We start from the raw sequence: 25,673 nt of genomic DNA, 5'->3' as shown, positions 1-25,673 counted from the left end.
CGACAGTGGGGTTCGAACCTACCATCTCCCGAATACTGGACACTGGCCGCACTTAAGCGACTGCAGCTATCGAGCTCGGTTATTCTGATTTTAGAAGGTAAATAAAGTTAATATATGTCATTTTAATTTACTCAAATTAAAAGTTAAAAAAAGATTTATGTTCTTTACAGACAGTGAAAATTTATTTTACAACTTTAAGATTTCCAATTCTAAAACAACAAAATTACCATATAATTTGTTTACAGAATTATAAAGTATAAAAGCCTGTTCTGGATTGTTTCAGCATTCTTCATGTATATTATAGGCCAATAAAAACAAAATATATAAACAACATAACTTTCAGATACAAATCTCTCACCGGATCTTCAATGTTTCTTGTAATCCATGAATGTTCTTTCACTTTTCAATTTTAGAAGCAAGGAGTAAGTGTTGTACTGTAGACCAAACTCGGATCCTTTTGTCCTGTCATGACAGAAAAAGCTGAGTCACTATTAACAGTAAACATTTTTTGTGAATTTTTATGCTATCATTTTAAACTAGGAAAGAATCAAACCAATAAACCAATGATATCAATGACCTCAGTAGAGTAAGGATCTACTCATAAAAACTGTTTAGAATAGGGAAAATTTAGGTGTCACTTAAAGTAATACAATGTCACTAAGATCCCTTTCATTGCCATGTCTATTTTCATGAAAATGTTCTTATCAATAGCATTTCACCTTTTCTCATAGGGGTAAGTCACACTATTTCTAGGGTACCGTATCCAAAAGGAATATTTAGGTTGATGTGGAGATCATACGCAGAATCAGTCACTAGATCATGACAGTAGTAAATACAGGGTGATTCACATAAAATGGGTGTTTTTAATACTGTTTCATTTCTGATAGTGATGGCTACAAACATCTGATAAGTTTCTAAGCATACCCAATAGTATCTGTGGGAAAATTGCTTACACTCACAAAAGATGCTGAAAATGATCTCGTTCTAACTGCAAACACATCCCAACACATCATTGCATGTTTCTGCAGTACCTCTGGGTCAATATTGTTGATTTTGGTGAAAATTATCTTCTTAAATTATCAATTGTTCTTGGCATCCAAATACATGGATACATGGAAATTAGATACATGGAACATGTCAATGCCATCAAACACAACAGGTTTTCAGCAGTGGGTTAGCATATTCATGAAGCAAAACATTACTTTTGTACTATAGATCACAATATGGAAATTCTTAGGAACATAAGCAAAGGCCCTCTCCTTGACACTACAGAAAAATGTTTTATTCACTTGGACTAGTTTTTCAACCCTAAATCTAATCTTAACAAAATTTTGGAACAAACTAACATCCTCTTTGACTTCTTAATCAGAGTCCTTAAAAGCATTAAGCTTTCAAATAGGTGTACGATCTTTTAAGCTATGAACAATACCCTCTTGCGCATCACGCCCCTACCTCACCGCCCTCCGGACCCGCCAAAAACACCTTCCCCTTCCTCCTCCTAACCTTTACTCCTCCCACTTTTCCCAACACATCCGACCAGTTTGTGCTAACACACATGCTGCTGTTCACTCCTCCTCTCAACACAACAAGTTGCAAGGCACACTGCACAAGATGAGCTCTATACATATATTTTACTTCACACGTTCGTCTTGCCCCGTCTTAAACTTACATTCATCTAAATAAGCTTCTCCTTCTTATAGGATTTGTAATCCCTATTGGACTGGGAATGCCTTTGCTGGCAGGACCTAGTGTTTACAGTGCACTATGTCTTCTGGTGTAGGCTAGAGCAATTTTGTTACTTTCATAGATCTGTCTCTGTCTTATCCTTGGCTTTGACAATATGAAAGTGACTGAGGTATGAGCGATGCTAGTAATGCCAATCCTTATGCAGTCAGTCCCTGCTATGAATGGTGTGAAAATGTTGCTCATAGGGTCGGTTGATCTATGCATTTCAGTGGGCTTGGCAGACCGATAGGTAATAGCAACTCTGGCTCGGTGAGGAAAGCAACGGGAAACTACCTCACTCCTCATTTCCCTAGTACGCCTCTTCAGTGATTCCTAGGCCATCTATGATAGCTGATGGCAGAGCTGTTGAGGATCCCACCAGCGGAATCGCTGACGGACTGAATATACATACATTGGACTGGGAACAACAGCAGCCCAACCAACTAAGGCCTACTTGTATAATCCCACTATCTCATAATTGTGCTGGTAATACTAAGATTTTGAAGAACCTGCTTATAACAACAACTGTACTTCCTCATGTTCACTTGAAGAATATCATTTTAACATGCTCATCAAGATTTTAATTTGTACATCTGACTCTTAACTTCATATCTAACCACATCTTTGTTCCATTGCCAGTGATTTTAATTGCATAAAACCACACAAGACTATTATGCTATAACAGGTTGTAAGAGAACAAGTGCTACATATTTCATATTATTTTAACCTAGTATGTGATTTTGTGACATGTGTTGTGTCATTTGCATACATTGTAAAGACAAGTTCAGTACGTTCTTTTGCCTGGTTGTAATTTTAGGCTGATGACGACACCATATATAGGTGTCGAAACCGGTACCTTAAATAAAATATGTTGTAAATAACATTCCTCTACAACACGCATTGTATTCAAAAGATTGAACTTTTACCCAAAATTTTAACGTTGAAATTTTTGTCTGTTGACATAATGATCCACCAATCAGACAAGTGGTTATGGATCGCCAGCCTCCCTATAAATAATGTGAGTTTTGGACCTAATGTGTCAATCTCCAGCATGACCATAAGAGTGCTACATTGCTGGAGAAGGTCTCCTTCAGAAGCTGCTACTTAGGCTGGGGCCTGGCATAAGGTAAAAGCAGAAATTTATCTAACTACTAGCTGTAGTACCTGGCATTATCCGGGTAGCTTTTGAATGTTTACCTTTAGTATTTGTATTACCAGTTAGTTAAGAGTGAAGTGGATGCTTATTGATTTATTTTTGAGATATTGATTTTACGACCTATTATGTAGTTTTAGAGTTATTTAGATGCATCTGATTTCATGTTTTAAATTATTTAATTTTTGAGTAAAACCTTGGCCTTGTGGAAGCTAGAAATGACTGGGAAGTATTTGATTCTTTCCAAAAAAAAAAAGTAATAATAATATGTATATACCAGTCGCACAATACATAATGATGTACACGATTTCGGCTGTCATTTAGACTGTCACAATCAGCCTAGTGACCCCAAAAGCAGTGTATTCAACACTAAACTCGGTCATTTTATACTATATATTTTTAAGCCCTTCTCAGCTCCTGTGTCAATGGATACTGAACGTGGACTTAAACGGTATCAAGAGCGTCACAGTTCGTATAAGAGACACATAAACAATGGATTTAGACATTAATATCGGTTATTTTCCATCTTTTTTTGCACGTCAGCCCCTCTCATTCCCCAACCCCAGCGGAGGCTGTGATTTTTCATCTCCATAGTATTTTTTCTAAGATGGTAAGTCATATGTGTACCAAATTTCCGTGAGAGCAATTCTGGAACATACCCACATACAGTACATCCATAATATCCGTTATATTTACATTCATTTTCACCCCCTCTCAACCTCCGTACTGATTGCGGCTGAAATTGACTTAACCATCCAGAGTGTCACAGATCGAACCTCGTAAAGAACGTATTTGACATTAATATCAGTAAAAAATCATTTATTTTTATATTTCACCATCTCCCCTAGGTGTGCTAGGGGTGTCTTACCCCAACAGTATTTTTTTCAGATAGTAAGTCATACGTGTACCAATTTTATATGAGGGCTATGCTGGATGAAAAATACATCCGTATTTTTGGTCATTTTGAACATAATCCTTTCCATCCCTTCTAATATCCATACCAATAGGGGCTGAACAACGACAACCGGAGTGACATTATTCACTTCAGCGACCTCGAATATTTGTCGTTACTATTTTTATTTTTTATTTTAGCCGTCTTTCTTTCTTATGATTCACCCTCGCCCCTAGGGGTGCTAGGTGTATCTGACCCCCACAGTAATGTTTCCTATATAGTAAGTCATGTATATACCAAGTATGGTTGAGAGGTATGCTAGAGCATACACACATACGTCTTTAAACTCTGTCCCTTTGGACATTTTCTTTTCTTTGCCAGTTCTAACTCGCCTGCTGATTAGGACTAAATGTAACCTTAAACGGCATCCAGAGTGTCACAATTCATCTCAGCGATCCTCAAAATTATGGATCAGACACAGATATCGGTCATTTTCATTTAATGTTAACATTTCAGCTCTACTTTAGAGGCTAGGGTCCTCTTACCCCAAAGGTATTTTTTTTTCCAGATAGTAGGTCCATTTTTGGTTGAGAATTATGCTGGAATATACACATATACGTCCATTATCTCGGTCATTTTGGAAAACTTGTTTTTCACTTCTTCTCATCGCTATGCGAAAGGAGGCAGAACTTGGACTTCTAAAAAATTTGGAGCGTTACTATTTATCTCAGCGACCCCGAAAAGAATGGATTCTACACTATTTTTGATTATTTCTACATCTCACACCCAGGGGTGTCTTATCATAAACTTTCTCCAGATAGTAAGTCATACTTGTATCAATTTTGGTTGAAAGCTACGCTGTAACATACATAGACTACGGTACGTCCATTATTTCGGTCATTTTTGAAAATTTATGTTTTACCCCTTCTCCCCCTATGCCAAAGGGGGATGAAATATGATTTATAAAATATCCGGAGTGTCATTATTAATCTCAGGGACTCCGAAATTACGGATTCGAAACTATTTTTATTTTATTTTTACTTAACACTTCCCCAAAGGGGACTGAACTTGGACTTATAAAATATTTGGAGTGAGACGAAAACTACCGATTCGACACTATTTGAGATTAATTTGTATATCACTCTCCTCTCTTCCCCACCTCAAAGGGGATGAACTTGGACTTTTAAAAATGCGAAGTGTCACTATTCACCTCAGTGGCACCAAAACCTATGGAATCGACACCATTTTCGATCATGTTTATATCTCACTCCTCCATAATCCCCACCATATAGGGGACTCATAAAAAATATGGAGTGCCACAATTCACCTCAGCAACCCCAAAAACTATGGATTCGATACTATTTTCGATTAATATTTATATGTCAAATCCCCTTACCTCCTACCATAAAGGGGCCTGAGTTTGGACTTTTTTTTAATCCGGAGTGCCACTAATCATCTGAGTGACAATGAAAACTGTGGATTTGACACTATTTTCTGTTATATTTGTATAGCTCTCCTCCCTCATCCCCCCCCCCCCCACCGAAAGGGCTAAACTTGGTTTATAAAATTCTGGAATGTCACTGCTCATATCAGCGACCTTGAAAAGTATGGATTCAACAATACTTTCGATGATTTTTATATCTCACCCCCTCTCCACCCCCATCCATAAGGATGCCTGGGGTGTCTTACCCCCAAGTGATTTGTCTCATGATACTAAAAATCCGGAGTGTTGCTATTCATCTCAGTGACACCAAAAAGTATGGATTCAATACTACTTTCGCAGATTTTTATATCTCACTCCCCCCCTCGCCCCACCACCCCTAAAGTGTACCTGGGATGTCTTAACCCCACGTGATTTTTCTCATTACACTAAAAATCCTGAGTGCCGCTATTCATCTCAGCGACCCCGAAAACTGTGGATTCGACACTATTTTAGACTATTTTATATACCACTCCTCCCTCGCCCCTACCCCAAAGGGGGCTGAACTTAGACTCATAAAAATCCGGAGTCTCACTATTCATCTCAGCCACCCCGAAATGTATGGATTCGACACAATTTTGGATTATTTTTATATATCATTCCCCCATCGTTCCCCCGCCCCAAAGGATTAAAAATTAAAAATTTCCGGAGTGTCACTATTAATCATAGTGACCCCAAAAACTATGGATTCGACACTGTTTTTGATAATTTTCTTGTATCACTCCCCCCTCGCCCCCACTCCAAAGGGGGCCGAACTTGGACTTTAAAAAATATTTCAGAGTGTCACTATTCATCTCAGCGACCATGAAAAGTATGGATTCAACACTTTTTTCGAATATTTTATACTGTATGTCACCCCCTCGTCCCCCTCTGCCTCAATGGGTACGTGGGGTGTCTTACCCCCACACGTTTTGTCAAAAGAAATCTGGAGTGTCAATATTCATCTCAGCAACCATGAAAAGTATGGATTTGACACTATTTTCGAATTATTTTATAAGTCACCACCTTGCCCCCCCACCCCAATGGGTACATGGGGTGTCATACCCCCACGCGGTTCGTCAAAAGAAATCCGGAGTGTCAATATTCATCTCAGCAACCACGAAAAGGATGGATTCGACACCATTTTCGGTTATTTTGATATATCACTCCCCCCTCGCCCCCACCCCAAAAGGGGTAGAAGTTGGAATTTTAAAAATTCCAGAATGTCACTGTTCATCTCAGCGACCATAAAAAGTATGGATTCGACACTATTTTCGAATATTTTACATGTCACCCCCCTTGCGCCCCCCCGCCCCTATGAGACATGGGGTGTCTTACCCCCACGCGGTTTGTCAAAAGAGATCCCGAGTGTCTCTATTCATCTCACCGACCCCGAAAAGAATGGATTCGACACTATTTCCTATTACTTTGAAATATCACTGCCCCCGCCCCCCACCCCAAAGGGGGCTGAACTTGGACTTTAAAAATATTCATAGTGTCACTGTTAATCTTCGCGGCCCCGAAAAGTATGGATTCAGCACTATTTTCGATAATTTTCTTTTATCACTCCCCCCTCGCCCCCCACCCCAAGGGAGGCTGATCTTGGACTTTAAAAACTTCCAGAGTGTCACTATTCATCTCAGCGACCACGTAAAGTATGGATTCGACATTTTCGAATATTTTATATGTCACCCCCCTCGCCCCCCCTCCTCAATGGGTACGTAGGGTGTCTTACCCCCACGCAGTTCGTCAAAATAAATCCAGAGTGTCAATATTCATCTCAGCGACCCCAAAAAGGATGGATTCTACACCATTTTCGATTACTTTGATATCTCACTCCCCTTCGCCCCCACCCCAAAGGGGGTTGAATTTGGACTTTAAAAAATTCCGGAGTGTCAGCATTCATCTCAGCGACCCCGAAAAGTATGGATTCGACACTATTTTTGAATATTTTTAATGTCACCCCCCTCGCCCCTCCCTAAGGGTACTTCGGGTGTCCTACCCCAATGCGGTTTGTCAAAAAAATCTTGAGTGTCACTATTCATCTCAGCGACCTTGAAAAGGATGGATTCGATATTATTTTCTATTTTGATATATCACTCCCCGTTGCCCCACCCAAAAGGGGGCTGAATTTGGACATTTAAAAATTGCGGAGTGTCACTATTCATCTCAGCGACCCCGAAAAGTATGGATTCGACACCATTGTTGAATATTTTTTAATGTCGCCCCCCACGCCCCCCCCGCGCCTAAGGGTACTTGGGGTGTCTTAATCCCATGCGGTTTGTCTCCTGATACTAAGTCGTAAGTATACCAAGTTTGGTTGAACGATGGAATCGACACTATTTTCGTATCTTGTTATATGTGACCCCCCTGGCCCCCCACCCAACTGGGGGCTGAATTTGGACTTGGAAAAATTTCGGAGTATCACTATTCATCTCAGTGAATCTGAAAACGATGGATTCGACACTATTTTCGTATATTTTATATGTGACCCCCTTCGCCCCCCCTGCCCATACGGGTGCATGGGGTGTCTTACACGCATGCAGTTTGTCAAAAGAAATCCAGAGTGTCACTATTCATCCCAGCGACCCCAAAAAGGATGGATTCGACATAACTTCCTATTACTTTGATATATCACTCCCCCCTCGCCCCCACCCAAAAGGGGGCTGAATTTGGACTTGGAAAAATTCCAGAGTATTATTATTCATCTCAGCGAATCTGAAAACGATGATTTTGACACTATTTTCATATACTGGTATTTTATATGTGACCCCCCCGCGCATATGGGAGCATGGGGTGTCTTACCCCCACGCAGTTTGTCAAAAGTAATCTGGAGTGTCACTATTCATCCCAGCAACCCCGAAAAGGATGGATTCGACACTATTTCCTATTACTGTGATATATCACTCCCCCCTCACCCCCCTCCCAACAGGGGGCTGAATTTAGACTTTGAAAATTCCGGAGTGTCACTATTCATCCCAGCGACCCCGAAAAGTTTGGATTTGACACCATTTTCGAATATTTTTAAATATGCCCCCCTTGCCCCCATCCCTAAGGGTACTTGGGGTGTCTTACCCCCACGCAGTTTGTCTCCTGATACTAAGTCGTAAGTGTACCAAGTTTGGTGTAAATCGCTCCAGTGGTTTAGGACATACATACATACATACATACATACATACATACATACATACATACATACATACATACAATGACATTTATATATATATATAGATGTGAAGTTTAACTACATGTGGAAAAAGAAAGATTCCAGCATTCCCCTTTAACATGTAACAGTTAGAGTGAACTGTGTTTCCTTAAATTAATGTAAGGTTTCCTTCCTTCTGTGTAGGACTTAAAATGTAGGTTTTCTGGGGAGTCTATATACTGAATATAAAACCCTCATGGGGACTTAGTGAAATGTAAGGACCCACGAGTGTGTATCCTTGATTCCTCTATTCAGTTTGATTTCTGGTGACTAAGTTTCCTATTTTCTACCCTTGTTTTGGACACTTTTCTTCCTTAGTCACCATGTAGCAAGGCTTATCCTCTGTGTCACTGGGCCTTAGCCCTAGCAGGTTTTATCATTTGTCTTGAACTAGGAGAGCTTGAGTAGATTCAGACTCCAGGTTAATTTTTATTCTTGGCCTTTTCGTTTAACCTTGTTTTTTCTTTCCTTGGCTTTGGCTCCTGTATTTACTGGATCTTTTGATCAGCTTTTCTGGTGTGGCTCCCCTATGAAATAAGGTAGCGAGTGTGAAAGCTATTCAAGCTACCAGAAAAATTATTCTGTTGAAGTAACCACAGGTGTTTGACGTAATGTCATTAATGTAAATTCATTAAAATATGTGTCTTTGAAGTCATGAAGGCATGTGTTTGAGTCATCAGTCCATAGACTGGTTTGATGCAGCCCTCCATGCCACCCTATCCTGTGCTAACCTTTTCATTTCTACGTAACTATTGCATCCTAAATCTGCTCATCTGCTTGTCATATTCATACCTTGGTCTACCCCTACCGTTCTTACCACCTACACTTCCTTCAAAAACAAACTGAACAAGTCCTGGGTATCTTAAGATGTGTCCTATCATTCTATCTCTTCTTCTCGTCAAATTTAGCCAAATTGATCTCCTCTCACCAATTCGATTCAGTATCTCTTCATTCGTGATTCGATCTATCCATCTCACCTTCAGCATTCTTCTGTAACACCACATTTCAAAAGCTTCTATTCTCTTTCTTTCTGAGCTAGTTATCGTCCATGTTTCACTTCCATACAATGCCACGCTCCACACAAAAGTCTTCAAAAACATCTTTCTAATTCCGATATCAATGTTTGAAGTGAGCAAATTTCTTTTCTTAAGAAAGCTCTTCCTTGCTTGTGCTAGTCTGCATTTTATGTCCTCCTTACTTCTGCCATCGTTAGTTACTTTACTACCCAAGTAACAATATTCATCTACTTCCTTTAAGACTTTGTTTCCTAATCTAATATTTCCTACATCACCTGCCTTCGTTCGACTGCACTGAAGGCATAATAAATTGTAAATTCTTGTTCAGGGTTTGTGATCCTTCTGATGTAGTGTAACTTAAAATTTGAGGGATTGAGTCCTGTCTTTCCAGAAGCTGTGGCTTCTTCTCTTGAACAGTGTAAAATTCTGTATTACCTCTGCTATAGGACTTAAATTATATAGGCTACTGCATCATTAAATTGCCAAAAAATTGTATGTTGTAAGACCTGTTGGTCTCTGGAACGAATTGGGAGTCCCTTCACCTCTGTTTGTAAATCATATAAGCTTTTAAGTTTTCCAGTGATTTCTTGTTAATTCTTGTAAATTCTATTGTTTTGAAAATATCATAAGAAAAAAAATTTTGGTAGATTTTGTTATTGAAATTTAATTTTGGGTTCTAGCCTTGTCCAGCCATTTTACCCTCATACTTCTTTCCCTCTCTGTACCATGGAAATCTCTGTAACAATGACGATGATTGTTTTGATGGGCCTAACATCTAGGTTATTGGATCCTGATGTGGTAATTTATAATTTACCCAGTGACTAGGATGAAAATAACTTTTTGTTTAAACTCAGCCTTATCCCATGCCATACAGGGTCAACATTAGCTTTTCTAATATTCATTCTCCAGGTATTCCTGTCCCCAGCTTCCTCTTGGTTCCAGCCTTTCTCTCTCATGTCTTCAATTAATTTGTCTCCATATCTTGAGAAATTATAAGTCCCCAGCGTTTGATGACCTCACTGCTGACATGATGAAGGCATCTGAAGCACAAGGATATATGGATATACTAGCAAGATACCCGTGCTTTGCTACGGTATTATACTGAAATTTATAATTGAATGCTTATCGTTTTATATATAACCTGCCGATATTCGCGATCTGACTTGTTTTCTGAGAGATTCCGCCAAAATTTGCGATCTGACTCGTTTTCTGAGAGATTACGGCAACGTTCCTCCCATTTTTCAATCTTTTTTCCAGCAATCAATTTCGTACTTCCCGGGCTAGGTCCAGGTATTCCACCCAGTCTGTTGGGTCCCTAAATCTTTGCCATCTTTTCTATAAGCATTTTTAATGTGGGTCAAATCCTTGAGGAGGTCCAGAGTGGTGTCATTTTGGGTGCCTTGGCGGTACTGAACCGGCGGCCGGACTGCAATCGTAGTCATTACCCGTCCAGGACCCATTTTCAGCACGGTCCACACATTTTGACGACGGTCCAGATTATTATTATTATTATTATTATTATTATTATTATTATTATTATTATTATTATTATTATTATTATTATTATTATTATTATTATTATTATTATTATTATTATTCTGGACCCCACAGCAAGATGTAAGACCTCTACTTGGCGATAAATTACATCTGCTGCCATTGTCATTGATGGCAGTATGACCAGCACCATTGTTGCCCGTAGGCAAGTGCGCAGGACTTCTGGCGATACGAATGACTTACTTCTGTGCATCATTGACCTTATTATAGAGGTGAACAATTGCACGGTCAATCTTATACCTATCGTTTATTTCAAATGTGTTTAAATTTTTATTTATATGCCAGAAGAATCTGCTGTAATCTAAGAAGGTTCTCCAAAGGAAAACATGGCTCTTGAAAACGAACCCAGGAAAGATTAAAAATGATTGGTTTATGATCAGAATAGGTACACTGAAAATCCACAGCCTGTTTCCAGTCATTCAACCGGGTCAGGAATGGAATGAATAAGCCCCCAGCTAGCGGTGAGGGTAGGAATTGTGCCTGCTGCCGAAGCCTGTCGCACTCCTCTGGGGCAATGATTAATGAATGACAAATGAAATGAAATGATATTAGAGAGTGTTGCTGGAATGAATTATGATGGGAAAAACCGGAGTATCCAGAGAAAAACCTGTCCCGACCCTGCTTTGTCACATGGAGTGACCGGGATTTGAACCACGAAACCCAGCGGTGAGAAGCCAGCGCGCTGCCGCCTGAGCCACAGAGACTCCTTATAAGTACATTAAGAAAAATAAAATCAATTGGTCTAACCACCGTTTTCACCCCACCGCGGTTAAGTTGATTTACCCCCACCCCCCAAAAAAGAAGGCGTGTTTCTTTATGTTTAAAGGAGATTCCAAATACCAATGTTCACATGTGTTACCTTCAGTTTTGAGATATAAGTATTCTCTTAAAAATAATTCATTTTTCACTTACTTTCACACTCACCCCCCCCCCCCTTAAGGGAATTTTCCGGCAAATAATATTTGTTTCTTTAATAGTAAAGGATCTTCTAAATACTGATTATCTTCAGTTTTTGAGATATGTGGCCTCATGAAACAAATTCAACTCCTTTTCATACCTGCCCCCAAAGGTGATTCCCTGTGCCCCCCCGCCCAAATGCGTCGTTTTATTTTTAAAGAACATCTAAATACTAATTTTCACATATGTAACAACTTTAGTTTTTATTAGATGTAAGTATCCTCATACAATTAATTCAATTAATTTTTCAATTTTTCACCCCCCCCCCCTCCCTTCATTGGATTTTCCGAGAATACCTGTTTCTTTACTTTAACAGGCAATTCCAAATACCAGTTTTTACGTCTGTAACATTTTACATTTCTGAGATATACTGTAGATATAGTCTTTCTAAAAATTCACCCCAATTTGTCAATCCTGTTTAACCCCCATTAATTAGATTTTTCAAAAACAAAACAATATATGTTTCTGTATTTTAAAAGGAGATTCCATATACTAACTGTCTGGTCTGTAATATCTTCAGTTTCTGAGATATAAGTATCCTCATTAAAGACATTCAACCTCTTATTCACACTGTTCACCCCTCCTATTGGGATTTACAGAAAACAAAAAAATACGTGTTCTTTTATTTTTAAAGGAGATTCTAAATATCAATTTTTACATCTGCAAACTTTTGAAGTTTTGAGATATATACACTCATTTTTAAAATTCAGCCCCCCCTTTCACCCCCCACTATTTGGATTTTCTAAAAACAAAAAAATGCGTGTTTCTTTATTTACAAAGAATATCCCAAATATCGATTTTCAGGTCTGTAACATCTTCAGTTTCTGAGATATACGGGTCCTTATTAAAGGCATTCAACCATTTTTCACCCCTTTTCACCCCTCCTATTGGGATTTTCCAAAAACCAAAAAATATGTGTTTCTTTATTTTGAAAGTAGATTCTAAGTACCAATTTTTACATCTGTAAACTTTGAAAGTTTTGAGATATAGATGCACTGATTTTAAAAATTCACCCCTCTTTCAACCAACCACTATTTGGATTTTCCAAAAACAAAAAGTACATGTTTCTTTATTTTTAAAGGAGATCCCAAATACCTTTTTTCAGGTCTGTAATATCTTCAGTTTCTGAGATATAAGTATCCTAAATAAAGGCATTCAACCCATGTTTCACTCCTTTTCACCCCTCCTATTGGGATTTTCAAAAAATAAAAAAATACGTATTTCTTTATTTTGAAAAGAGATTTTAAACACCAATTTCTATGACTGTAAACTTTTACAGTTTCGAAATATAGATACACTCATTTTAAAAATTAACCCCCCCTTTTCAACCCACATTATTTGGATTTTCCAAAAACAAAAAATATGTGTTCTTTATTTTTAAAGGAGGTTCCAAATTTAAATTTTAATGACTGTAACATCTTTTGAGATATAAGTCTCCTCATGAAAGGTGTTCAACTCATTTTCCCCACCTTTTCACCACCCTTCATGGGATTTCCTGAAAACAAAAAAAACAAAAAAAATATGTGTCTCTTTACTTTGTAAGAAGATTCTACAAACCAATTTTTACATCTGTGAACTTTTAAAATTTTGAGATATAGATACACTCATTTTAAAAATTCACCTCCCACCCTTTCAACCCCCCACTATTTGGATTTTCTAAAAACAAAAAATACATATTTCGTTATTTTTAATGGAGATACCAAATACCAATTTTTATTACTCTAAACCTTTAAGTTTTTGAGATATAGATATTCTCATTTTAAAAATTAACCCCCCTTTTCACCCCCTTAGCGATGGAATATCCAAAAATCCTCCCTTAGCGAGCACCTTCATGTTAATATGAATGTCTCCCCAAAATTTCATTTCTCTATGTCCAGTAGTTTCGGCTCGGCGATGATGAATCGGTCAGTCAGTCAGTCAGTCAGTCAGTCAGTCAGTCAGTCAGTCAGTCAGTCAGTCAGGACAAGTTCTTTTATATATATAGATAGAGTAATCTCTGTTATCTTCAAATAGAACAGGATACCAGAGGACTGGATGAAATGTATATTCCCCCTGTATAAAAAGGGAAACAGGAAGAAATGTGCAAACTACAAGGGCATCATTCTACTTCCTCACTCATTTAAACTTCTGGATAAGATAATTGAAAGAAGAATCAGGAATATAGTAGAATATTGGAGGAGGAGCAATATGGTTTCACGAAGAGCTGAAGCACTACAGACCTGATATATGCCATGAGAATGCTAATAGAGAAGCACTGGGAATATGGATATTAAGAAGGCCTATGACAGTGTGCGTAGGGAGATAATCTGGGAATGCGTAGAAGGTACAGGTGTGCCTGACTGATAAAGATGTTCTATCAAAAATGCTCTAGCTGTGTCCAAGCAGGGGATGGAACATCAGATTGGTTTGAAACCAAAAGAGGAGCCCAGCAGGAGGTCCCTTGTCACCACTCCTGTTCATCACTGTCATGGATCGGATCATAAAATCTATCAAACAACATTGAAAAGAGCCTAACACACTAATATTTTGAGATGATGTTCTGATCTGGGGCAAAAATGAAGCAGAAGTACAGGAGAAAATAAATCTTTGGAATGGCAAGTTTAAACAAAATGGACTAAAAACTGTTAAAATGACTATCCTGGAGGGAACTCTGTAACAATCTGTTTCTAACTTCAAATACCTTGGAAGTATCATTTCAAAACACAATGTAATAAATCAATGAATACTTAACAGGACTTCAAAAGCTTCTCAATTTTATTCTCAAGTGGGAAATCTACTCTGGGATGATAAAATAATCCAGAAAGCAAAATTAACCATGTTACCATTGATGCTTTCACGGCCCATAATTATAGGCATAATATAGGCTTTCGGGCTTATGCCATGTCCAGAAAATAAGGTGAGTACGTTTCACAGAGAACTATACTCCAAGTCTTCAAAAGAAAATCTCAACTGTTCACGAGGAAGACTTCCCGAAGAATGGAAGTTTGAATTCAGTTGTTAATAATAGAAGTGTAAGCGATACATTCATTCGCCACGAGATGGCTCACTGTATGCGGTACAGTGCTAACATTCGAAGTGGAAGCTGACAGCACTATCAGAATTAGTCTGGGATGGGTCATAACAGGTGTGCACACATTATGAAAGTATGACTGACACAAACCTGGAATGAAACATCTCATAATAAGGAATGTACAAATTTGGAAAACAAAAAATGAAATAACAGTAGTGAAAGGACAGGGAAGAGAACTACCTACATAAATTCTTAATGGCTGGCTACCACATATTACTCAATTGATAGCCACTGCCCCTGTTGAAATAGTTAGGATTTCTACGTATTTTCACAGCTTCCCATATAATCCTAGACCTGTAGTGTCTAGCGTGGGTAAGAGCTCGAATATCTTGGAACATATCATGACCCGAAGATAGGGCGTGATCAGGTATTGCTGATTTGTCTGGCTGGTTGAGATGAATATTTTGCTCGTGTCCTTGATACAGGTACCAATGGACCGGCAAGTTTGACCAATGTATACTTTGCCACAAGAATAGGGAATTTTGTACACCCTAGGATGTAAAAGTTGCAACAATTTGTCCTTGGTTTTGCCTAGACTGTGAGCAATTTTAGTGACAGTGCCAAACACGGTTTTTATATTGTTTTGCGGAGCACCTTGATAATTCGATCTGTGGTGTGAGCAGAAAGAAAAAGTAAAGGGAACTGCCTACCTGCCTTACATTCACAACAGCACACAATATAAAAACCATATTTGGCACAGTCACTAAATTGCTCACAGTCTAGGTAAAACCAAAGACAAACTGTCACCACTTTTACATCCTGGGGTGTACAAAATTCCCTGTTTTTGTGGCAATGTATACATTGGCCAAACATGCCAGTCCATTGGTACTTGTATCAAGGATCATGAACAAAATATTCATCTCAACCAGCCAGACAAATCAGCTATTGCTGATAGCTGATAGCCCTATCTTTGGGACATAATGTCATGTTCCAAGATTTGTTAAGAAGGAAGCCATACTTTCCAGTGTTCCAAGATGTTCGAGATCTTATCCACACTAGACGTTACAGGTCTACGATTAAGTGAGAAGCTATGGAAATACATAGAAATCCTAACAGTTTCAACAGGGACACTGACTATCAATTAAGTTATACGTGGTTGCCAGCCATTAAGCATTTACATAGGTTGTTCTCTTCTCTGTCCTTTCAATACTGTTGTTTTTGTTTTGGTATTTTCCAAATTCGTATGTTCCTCATCACCAATGTTTCATTCCAGGCTTGTGTCAGTGTCATACTTTCATATGTGTGTACACCTGTTATGCCCCATCTCAAACTGATTCTGATGGTGACATCAGCTTCCGTTTCTTATGCTAGCGCTGTACCGCATACGGTAAGTCATCTGGTGAGGGAATGAATGTACCACTTAGACTTCCATTACTAACATCTAAAATCAAACTTCCATTCTTAGAGAAGTCTTCCTCAGAACAGTTGAGATTTTCTTCTAAAGACACAGAGAAAAGTTCTCTGCAAAACGTAAATAATTTCACTTTATTTTCTGGTCATGGCATAAGCCCAAAAAGCCTATATCATATCTAAAATTAACTATGTTTCATACCTACATCATTCCAGTTCCTACTATGGACTCAAACATTATCCTACATAACAAGGCTAATAATAAAATCCAGTCAACAGAAATGAAATTCATCAGAACAACAAACCACAAGACCAGGAAAGACAAGATTAGAAATGAAGCACACAGGAAGGAGGCGGGCATCAAAATACCACTTACCGAGCTTTTAGGAAGATGCAGGCTACAATAGTTTGGACAGTTATGAAGTTGGACAGAACAAGAACAGCAAGGAATTACTTTAACAAAGAAGTGAAAGGGGAAGCCAAGGGAAGCCAAGAAATCGATCGATAGACACAGTGAAATCGGAGGTCTGCAAGAGGAATATAAAGTTGGAGGACATAGAGGAGCAGAAAATATACTTCGACAGGAAGAAATGGTGAGCACTTGTACACCACACCCGGGAAAGTGCAAAATCATGACGATGATCTCAACTTTAGCCTTTCTTGCTTTCTTCAATGATTTACCACCAAATGTTGGACTCTTTTCCCCACAAACGCTTCCTTTCATCACTGTATATGATAATACCATTGCAGTTGCCTTTTCAGAATTTTCTTCCCTAGACTCCCACACTTACTGTTCTGCATTTCTTATTTTATCCTCTTTTGTGACCCCACATATCCAACATAACATTTGCTTTTCTGCCACTTCAAACTTATTTTATTGTGCCTTAGATATGGGCCACCTTTCTGCACTGTACATCATAGCCAGATGCACTACTGACTTGTGTACATTGAATTTCAGTCTGCAGTTCAGCTTCTTATCACAGAGTACTCAGCTCACAGCACGAAAATGTCCATGAATTTAAAATAATCAGTGGACCTTATTCACACTGCCTTTTCTTCAGTAAAAAGATTGAAAAAAGAATTAAAATGTAATATTATATAAGGCATAAGAAGTGTATGTCCAACAGGTCCAAATTCTGTACCAGGATGTCACAAACATGGCTCTTTGCCCAGCAGGAACTTCGCTTTCCAATCAGTGTTAGAGAACACCAAGGACCTACACTTCAGCCTCAGCTGATTATCCTGTCCATGGACACAGTAACATCTGGTACTGAGACACCTCATACATGGATGATTTTTTATGCAGATTGTAACGGTTCAAATCCTGTTACAAGATAATATGTATATTATTATTATTATTATTATTATTATTATTATTATTATTATTATTATTATTATTATTATTATTATTATTATTATTATTATTATTATTATTTTATCATTATTATTATTATGTCCATATTATTATTTTATCTATGATATTACTATTATGTTGTTATAATTATTATTTATAATTGAGTGTATGCATATATACGTATATGTAGATTAACATTAAATACCTGTACAGTGAGAGTTTTGATGTATCAGATGTTGGATGTGACGTTGTTATATTTTGCACTACTGGCGATTCTGCCAAGTCATTGCTACGTCATGGCTACGTCATCGTGAGCTTTTAGAAATTTGCTCAGAGAGTCGGCCGCCCCAAGGTATTTCACCATTACATGCAACAGTTTGAGGCGTTGTAGGAGTATGTCATTGTTATTTCTGGAGATTACGTAGCTGTGTCAACCAACGTCTATAAAAGGTGGGTGCATATTGTAGCATCAGTCATTATTTAAACGGAACCAGTACAGTGAAGAAGTCTACTAGATGAAGAGGCCTCAGTCGGTCAGTTAACGAGTGTGAACGAGAGATGGAGAAGACTCAGTGAGCCATTAATCATTGGTCATTGAGAGAGTGAGGCCAAAGGTTGGTCGGTAACTTAGTTGAAGACACGGACGCAAGGGCTTACCATGGAGTCAGAGAGGGATACCATATTGACTTACAAAGAAGTCAGATGATATGGAGAAGAAGCAGTCACAAGGATGTATCACCAAGTTAGGCGTGACACATCTACAGTAAACACCAGATCAAAGGAATACGTCGTAATTACACTCAAAGTGTTGAAGGTACAGTCAAGTGAATCAGTGAGGGAAATATTTCGTATAAATTGTGAAATGTCCGGTCAAGAAGAATTCAAATTCATGCCTAGTTTCTTTCAGTTGCAATGTCATAATTTCATATTCTCATCTGTTTTATCACAACAAGACTCACTATTTTTTGATATATTATTTAAAGAATATATATATTGTTCTATCAAACGAATTCAGAATTCATAGTTTTATTTCATTGACAGTAAAATATCTTAACCTCAAAATTAATGGGGAAACCGAACGCCAATCTCCTTTTCCAGAACTTATATGGTATGTTGTCAAAAGTAAGCTTAGTACCCCACACCCCAGAGATAGTCAAGAGTCTCATTCTATTATTGCTGCACTGAGTGGCAGCTGGCGTCCTTCAAATAAATTATGTGTAAGTAAGCAGGTAACAAGTAAGTGTGAGTACAAGGTCCGACGAGTGTGTATTTTATTTAATAAATGTTAATTGTCATAATTTCCATATTAAATTCAGATTTATATATTTCAAAAGTTAGTCAGACAATAAGGAACTTCTCAATGTGGCGCCCAACGTGGGGCTCGAATAAATTCAGAATTTGTTCTGAATGACAGCATAACATAGGTTCATTTTGGGAAGGGTATGCACATTTAAGCCAACGGAATTATTACCGGTAAATGGCAGGAGTGTAATTTTGTGATATATATTTGTATTTTGGGGATATGTCAAGGGATTTGAAGAGGTAAATTTGAGATCGCGTACTATCACTAGTGAACCAAAGATGGACAAGGAAGACAATAACAAGTCATGTGACGACGAGGTCATTGCTTCGGCGAACATCCAAGGTGAAATTCATAATAGGGAGCAGGTGAATACGATGGAAGCTTCTGAGGTAATTTAGGAAAGTGCAGAAGTTGGGAAGCACACTGAAACCCAAAAGGAAATCGCGGAGGGAATGAACCAAATTTTTTTTAATTTTTTCAAGGCCGAAATGACCGAGCTCAGGAAACAAATGGTTAATAAGAAACAGATGGAAGAAATGATTAGTAGTAGTTGTGAAAATAGTCAGAAACGAATGGAGGAAAAGATTGATAGTAGTAATGAAAATAGTAAGAAAGAGATAACTAGTAAAATGGAACAAATAATTAGTAGTAACGAAAATAGTAAGAAAGAGATAAGTAATAAAATGGAAGAAATGATTGGTATTAGTATTGAAAATAATAAGAAACAGATGGAAGAATTAATTGGCAGTAATAAAGAAAATTTTAATGTGACCATTAGTAATATAGATACTAAGATAATAAAGATAAATAATCAAACATCTAAGTTAGAAGGTAAGTCAAATGAAGAGTGTATTGAAATTGAAGATGAAATGAAGTTGAATCGGAGCGATTTTCATACTCAAATTAAGCATGGTAAAGGAACTGGTACAGAGAATATCGTAGAATTAAGTGATAAAAGTTCTAGGAATCGGGAAGAAATTCATGAGGTAGTTGAGAAGAGATTGGACAAGATTTGCAATGCAGTTGGGGAAGATACGAGGGAACAGATTAGTAGAAATGAACAAATTGAAAGCAAACTTGTGGAGGTCACTGAACTATAGAACGAACAGGAAACGCTATCACAGCAGGTGAGAGAGAGAGAGAGAGAGAGAGGAAGAATTGCAGGAAGACGTGGAAGAGAATGCTGAAAGAGCAGCGGAAGGAGAAGAAGAAGAAGAAGAAGATGTGAACTGCCAGGGAGTGATACGGCAGGAATTTGAATTTGCAAGTGAGTCGGCGGGTGAGGTGATAGTAGCGAGTGGTTTGTTCAGTAGGGATCGTGATTTAACCAAGTTTTCTGGAAAACAGTTCAGTACTACCGAATTTGTAAAAGTAGTTGAGAAAAGATTTGCAAGTAAGTCGAGGAATAATATTATTGAATGGGAATATGTGTTGGAAATTTTGTCGAATGTTTTTGTCGGTGAAAGTAAAATATGGTTTCGAGTATATTGGGATAATATGTCTAATTTAGGAGAAATTAAAGAGTTCATTGACAGGCTCTGGAAGAAATGTTTACAGGGGCACGAGAGAGAGCGCATGATGTCTGGGGAAAGTAGTATAGTAGAGAGAGGGGGAAAATGTTAGCCGTGTATAAGAGGAGAGGGGGTGATCATGATCCGCAGAGGATTAATAGTTTTGTTGATGGTGATAGTGGTCGGAAGAGTAATCAGAGAGAATCGGAAGATGGGAGACGTATGTATTTGAGTTATGAGAGAGAAGGTCAGAAGAGTAATCAGAGAGAATCAGAAGATGGGAGGCGTATGTATTTGAGTTATGAGAGAGAAGGTCAGAAGAGTAATCAGAGAGAATCGGAAGATGGGAGGCGTACGGGTTTGAGTTATCAGAGAGACTATGATAGTCTTAATATGGATGTTATCCAGGTGTCATTATCGAGTCAGAGTATTTCAGATTCACAGGGAATTGGGTAAGTTAAGTGGACAGGCCGAAAGTAGATGAACAGGTATTTAGTATAAGTAGTTATGTAGTGAAAGTAGATTTAAGAGTAGTGTGATTGTGACCTAAGTAATGTTAAGTGAGACATTTAAGTAGTGACGTAGTCGTAGATAATGAAGTAATTAATGGTAATAGTAAGTTTGACGTAAGAAGTGATCGGTTAAAGTGATGTAAGTACTTATAATACTGAGAATATGATGGAAATAGTGAGGTAATAACTCCGATGATGGAAATTGTGATATGAAGAAGGTAAGTGAAGGTTCTATTAGATAATATATCAGCGGTTGAGTAAGTCACAGTGAGTAAATAAGATGATAGCGGTACTAATCACGATTGAATATAATTGTAAGTTTCAGCCATGCCTTGTTGTACCAGAACTTGTGTATTCAGTTATTTTAGGGGCTGACTTGGTTGCAAATCATGGAAGTAGAGTAGACTTTGATTTAGGTAGTGTGTGTTTGTTCTGGGAGAAAAACTAGCAAAGAAGTACGTGTTAATTATGATGGTCTGAGGTAAGTGTTTGGGTAACGCGTGTTCTTTGAAGATATATGAGAGGTAAGATGAAGGTGTTCCTAGTGAGAGGAAATGTGTTGGGTGTGTTATGTGCCTGTACGACCAGTATCCGAGGGATAGTCGGTATGAGGCAGTGACGTGAGGTAATTTGAGTGGATTACAGGAGGAGTAATTGTGTTCGATGTTAGGTAAGCATCGAGATGTATTTAGTGGTAAGTGAGGAAGAACACGTATATGAATATAAATTTGTAGTACATGACCATTCATCATTTGTGGGAGGTAAGTACCACATTCAACTTAAATATGCTAGTGAAGTCTAAGAACAAATAAACATTATGCTGGATTATGGAATAATTGAACCATCTTGTAGTCATAGTATTGATCCTTGAATTATTGTTGCCAGGAAGGAGGTGATCTATTGAGTAATGTAAGTTATTAAGGGCAAAATTGATTCAGTTTGAGTGACAGAGTGCTACTTAGAGTTCCATTTTCATCATCTGCAGAGGCGGGAAATATGTCTAAGTTATTTTTTGTATCAGGGGTATTTCACTATTGTGAACCATATCGGGAAGTGTGCATATTCCTTAAAAGATCAGGAAGGGAAGATTGTCGGTACTTACAACATTAAGAATTTAAAGAAGTACTTCACATGAGATTTGTTGAGATAAGAATAAGATGATTAATTTTTGTGAGAAACTAGCAAAATAAAATTAACATATATGAATTTGCGTGTGAACCAAGTGTCGTGTTGGTGTATTGGAAGAATAAGTGCTACATTGTCATGTTCTGTGTGACAGAACGGAGAACAGGACATTGGACAGTTATCTGCGATAATAATATGTGAGAAAAGTTCTCATATAAGTGAATTTTCACAAAATGTTTTGATGAAAAAAAAAAAGAAGAATGTAGTGTAATCATTTAAAATTATTTGTATGTGTTAAATTGAGTGCTGTACTCTTGTGATTTGTATGAGAGAAAAAGAGAATGGGACACTGAACAGTTATCTACGATGGCAGTGTGCGAGAAAAATTATCATATTTGTGATATTTTATAAAATGTATGGATGTTGAAAAAGAAAATTATTGTTGTATACTCATTTAAAGTGTGTGTCAAATCCCGTTACAAGATAATATGTATATTATTATTATTATTATTATTATTATTATTATTATTATTATTATTATTATTATTATTATTATTATTATTATTATTATTATTATTATTATTATTATTGTATTATTATTATGTCTGTATTATTATTATTTTATCTATGATATTACTATTATGTTGTTATAATTATTATTTATAATTGAGTGTATGCATATATACGTATATGTAGATTAACATTAAATACCTGTACAGTGAGAGTTTCGATGTATCAGATGTTGGATGTGACGTTGTTATATTTTGCACTACTGGCGATTCTGCCAAGTTATTGCTACGTCATGGCTACGTCATCATGAGCTTTTAGAAATTTGCTCAGAGAGTCGGCCGCCCCAGGGTATTTCACCATTACATGCAACAGTTTGAGGCGTTGTAGGAGTATGTCATTGTTATTTCTGGAGATTACGTAGCTGTGTCAACCAACGTCTATAAAAGGTGGGTGCATATTGTAGCGTCAGTCATTATTTAAACGGAACCAGTACAGTGAAGACGTCTACTAGATGAAGAGGCCTCAGTCGGTCAGTCAACAAGTGTGAACGAGAGATGGAGAAGACTCAGTGAGCCATTAATCATTGGTCATTGAGAGAGTGAGGCCAAAGGTTGGTCGGTCACTTAGTTGAAGACACGGACGCAAGGGCTTACCATGGAGTCAGAGAGGGATACCATATTGACTTACAAAGAAGTCAGATGATACGGAGAAGAAGCAGTCACAAGGATGTATCACCAAGTTAGGCGTGACTCATCTACAGTAAACACCAGATCAAAGGAATACGTCGTAATTACACTCAAAGTGTTGAAGGTACAGTCAAGTGAATCAGTGAGGGAAATATTTCGTATAAATTGTGAAATGTCCGGTCAAGAAGAATTCAAATTCATGCCTAGTTTCTTTCAGTTGCAATGTCATAATTTCATATTCTCATCTGTTTTATCGCAACAAGACTCACTATTTTTTGATATATTATTTAAAGAATATATATATATTGTTCTATCAAACGAATTCATAGTTTTATTTCATTGACAGTAAAATATCTTAACCTCAAAATTAATGGGGAAACTGAATGCCAATCTCCTTTTCCCAGAACTTATATGGTATGTTGTCAAAAGTAAGCTTATTACCCCACACCCTAGAGATAGTCAAGATTCTCATTCTATTATTGCTGCACTGAGTGGCAGCTGGCACCCTTCAAATAACGTATGTGTAAGTAAGCAGGTAACAAGTAAGTGTGAGTGCAAGGTCCGACAAGTGTATATTTTATTTAATGAATGTTAATTTTCAGATTTTCCATTTTAAATGTAGATATTTCATAATTTCCATATTAAATTCAGATTTATATGTTTATAAAATTAGTCAGACAGTTAGGAAAATTTCAAGATGACATGTTTCTTTCAGATAAATCCTGTCATAGTTTAGAAAAAAGGATATAGAACTGGAATAATCGCATGAGTGAAAATGGTCTGCATCTCAACATTTAAGAAAACCGACTACCTTGAATGTGATCCAGAAATGGATGGCACCATGAAGGTGCCACCCAGTTTAAATACCTCCATCCTACATCAGCTCAGATAGTGAAACACTTCTTGATGCTTCAGCACGAGTAAATTTAGCATGGTTGAAATGGTGACTTAGTCACCAGAGTTCTCTGCTACAATAAAATACCTGATTATTGCAAGGGGAAATGTATAAATCCTTGATTAGATCAGTTGCACTCTATGGTTCAGAATGCTGGCCAGCCTCCATGGAATGGAGATGAAAATGCTTGATTGGTAGTTAGGACTTACGAAACTTGACCACATCAGAAATGACTATGTCAGTAAATGGATGGCAGATGTGTCAATTTTGGACAAGATGCGAGAAACTCACCTCAGATGGTATGGACATGTCATGAAAAGAGAGCATTGATCAGTTACAAAGACAGCTCTCTAGTACAATCCAGGAGAAAATTGACCACGCAGCCATCCCAAGAAACACTGGCTTGATTGTCTAAAGTGGTGGTGGTGGTGGTGATTTTTGTTTTAAGAGGAAGTACAACGAGGTAATCATCCTCTCTGAACAAATAAGTGGAAGAGAATTTTAAAATATAAAAACAAAATTATTTATTCAATATAGTAATTTGGAAACACAGTACGAAATAAAACAAAAACAATTATAGAATTAGGCCGAAAGGATTACTAATGTATCAAAAGGGAACGTACGTTCCCTGAGTAACAGTACACTTGTAATTTATATACCCTTGATAAGTCCACTGTCGCACATAAAGCGGATGACGAGATCAGCAGTAGTCGCGTCATCGGCTAGTATGCGTTCGAGTGTTTCCTGCAGGCCGAGGCTCAGTCTTAGGCCAGAGAGATCGGCGCACTCTGTGAGGATATGGGCCACGGTGAAGTCGGCACCACAAGAACACACTGGGGGGTCTTCCCTCTTTAGGAGATAAGAGTGCGTGAATCGTAAATGACCTATCCTCAGCCTGCATAGTACTATGGCCTCTCTCCGTGAAGGTCGGAAAGAGAACCGCCACGCGGTAGTTGTCTTCTTAATTGCTCTCAGCTTGTTGGGAGTTCGGATATCTAGCCACTCCGATTCCCAGGACGCCAAGATGGTTCGACGTAGCTGAGAACAAATATCTTTAACAGGTACATTGACTGGTCTTGGAGGTAAAAGTACAGCTTCCTTTGCAGCTTCATCCGCAAGTTCGCTTCCCGCAATCCCAACGTGGCTTGGAAGCCACGCGAAAGTGATTCTGGTGCCAGCATCCCCTAACCTGGCTAGAAGGTCATGTATCTGCCGCACCAGTGGGTGTTGCGAGAAACAGGTTTCAATAGACTGCAGAGAGCTTAACGAATCGGTACACAACAGAAAGTGGCTTCTTTCGTTACGCAGTGCAAACTGCAGAGCCTCTAAGATGGCATAAAGCTCAGCAGTATACACGCTACATACTTTAGGGAGCGAGATCTTCGTGCTCATATCA

General features: G+C 38.0%; 1 long non-coding RNA gene across 1 annotated transcript in view; it reads right to left on the bottom strand.

The window, feature by feature from the left end:
• Positions 1 to 327: 327 nt before the first annotated feature.
• LOC136861931 (uncharacterized) overlaps positions 328 to 25,673 on the bottom strand; it is a 55,901-nt gene continuing 30,555 nt past the window's right edge. Inside the window, exon 4 of the long non-coding RNA XR_011017627.1 lies at positions 328 to 462. This is a non-coding gene — a long non-coding RNA (uncharacterized lncRNA). The remainder of the gene's footprint in view (positions 463 to 25,673) is intronic.

This window comes from Anabrus simplex, chromosome 1 (genome assembly GCF_040414725.1).
Source record: "Anabrus simplex isolate iqAnaSimp1 chromosome 1, ASM4041472v1, whole genome shotgun sequence".
NCBI lineage: Eukaryota > Metazoa > Arthropoda > Insecta > Orthoptera > Tettigoniidae > Anabrus > Anabrus simplex.
This window is presented reverse-complemented; position numbering and strand designations above follow the sequence as displayed.